The sequence below is a fragment of the Zosterops lateralis genome (assembly GCF_965231275.1).
Source record: "Zosterops lateralis genome assembly, contig: HAP1_HAP1_SCAFFOLD_152, whole genome shotgun sequence".
Lineage (NCBI taxonomy): Eukaryota > Metazoa > Chordata > Aves > Passeriformes > Zosteropidae > Zosterops > Zosterops lateralis.
Genome location: NW_028154531.1, coordinates 39,435 through 41,851, shown reverse-complemented (window position 1 = coordinate 41,851; position 2,417 = coordinate 39,435).

Sequence of the window (2,417 nt, the reverse complement as noted above, 5' to 3'; positions counted from 1 at the left end):
GTCTTATGTGAACTGATTACTTCTTTCCATATTTCTCCTGAGGCTGAAGTTCTCTTTGTGGACTTGGCTGGCACCCATGCTTACAAAGCTTTCTTAAATTCTGTTTCATACAAATGCATCTATGGAGACACTGTAATCAAAATTAGGTGAAGATTAGTTGAACAAGACATTTGGAATACTGAACATTGATCTCTTGTGCAGTATCATCTTTCCTGGTGGTAGTTTGCACTGGAGGGGAATAGCTGTGTTCACTGAGTTTAAACAATGTTTTAGAACACCGCTTTGGTAATTCCAAAGAGTGTTAGCCTCAGTTTTCCATATGGAGCTGCCCCTGCTTCACTGGATCATTGTACTACCAGAAAGTCGTGCAGAGATCCTTCTCCATGGCAGAGCTCAGTGTTCCATCCTCTCACTGGAGGCTGTTAGGCTGGGGAGACAGCAAAATAACTGAAAGATTCACCTTCAGTTGTCAGTAAACACAAGCAGTAACCATTTCACTATTTCCTTTTTAAAGCTCTCACTTCTTTTTCCCTTGGGAAGACAAAATTACAGCATCTGCCAGTTACTTTCTGAAGTAAATGTGTCATGTTATTGTTACTCAAGTATTGGGGAAAAAATCACTGCTAGCAAGTCAGAGCCAAAGAAATTAAGTTTTCATAGAAATTAAACACATTTTTCAGAGTTCAGTTTTGATTGTTGCAGAATAAATAAAAGTAGTATTCTTAAAACCCCTCCTTTAGGAATCGGAAATATGTTACTCACCAGTGAAAGGTTGTTTTTCCAGAAACTACTGTGTGGCAGACTATTCAAAATGTGTTTTAAGTAGGTGTACAACTTGGTCTTAAGTTTCCCATCTCTACATTCATTTTTGTGGATGCCAAACCCTATATATGCTTCATAGGCAGCCAATATCCTTAGAGGTGGTTTATGGGAATAATGTTACTGTGTCATCTCTATGACCTGTGTTTGATTCTAGATCCTGTGTATACTTGCTGTATAGCAACAAAAAGAAAATCCCTCTAGGAAATGAACTGAGTGGAAACTTTAAAATATCTATATTAAAAAAAATCCAAACAGCAACAACAGCAGCAAACAAAAAATAAATAAATAAATAAATAAATAAGAAAATTAAATAAATAAATGAATTCAAAAAACCAATAACAAAAAAAACCACTCAATAAGCTTTGATAAACAGAAGCTCTTGTAAAAAAAAATGAATGTAGATTGGGAAGCAAAGGTGTTGTTGTGCATGACTGAGTTTAAAAATAACCTTGTTACCTAAATATTTCTTGCACAGAATTCAAGTTTCAGCAACTGATTTAGGCAATGGAGTCATGATCTTAGAAATGGTTGTGAATAAATGCATATCTGATACAAGAAACTTCAACAAACTCATTTAACAAGCGAAGAAACAAACAAGACAGGAATGTGAGTAAGACAATTACTGTATCACGTGCCAGATGCAGAGATAAAAAGCCAAAGAAAATGTGCTGGGAGTTTGCTTTCAGCTTTCACTTTGCTCTCAGTCTCATTCACTATCACAACAGATGCTATCCACCCTAATACTTACAGGATTATTCCACTGTGTATATTGTCAGCAACCAAACATTGCAGATTATGCCCAAAAATCATCAAGGACACATTTTGAACCCAAGCCCACTTTTATGATTCACTCCAGCTTGTAAACTGACAGAAGTCAAGCTTAAAGGTGACAGGGCTCACAACTGGTCTCTGCATATGGGGTTGTGAAGTCTGTCTGAAGATCTGGGGTACAGTTGGCACTGGAAAAACAAAAGTTTGAAAGCAAAGCCAAAAAATTTGAAAGCAAAAAGATCTTCACCCTCTTTTTTTGGGAGGGGGAAAAAAGGCCCTAGAGAGTCCCTAGAGAGATGTTCACTTGCTCCAAATAGGAAATAATAGAACTCCAGTAGAAATTTTCCTTAGGCATCTGGGAATGTATGTTGTTATGGTATACAGTGATTCCAAACAGTACAATAAATAATTGAACAGCAGAAGTATTTGATAGTTTTTCTTAGTAAATTCTCAGGGTTTTTTATTGTGTATGTGTTCTGTAAAATAATGTATAGGAATTCTAGAAAAATGTGAATTAATACCATCCTGTATTCAAATTCAGTCTATTTATATTTTTTAATGATATATACTTAAAAGTTGAAAATGTAGCGAAAATGTTTTGCAATTTAAAGGAAACAAAGGAAACAAAAAAGCTTTTTGGAATTTTGTTCTTCTTGGGAGAAATATGCTGTATTTGATTCCCTTCCTCTATATAGGTTATTGTAGAACATTTGTAACTCAGCTAATCAAAAATATTTATCACAAATACCCATTTCAGTAAAAGAAATCAGTGTGGAAAGCTTCTGTTTGCCTCTCAGGGTTCAGTATCAAACTACTGCATTTCG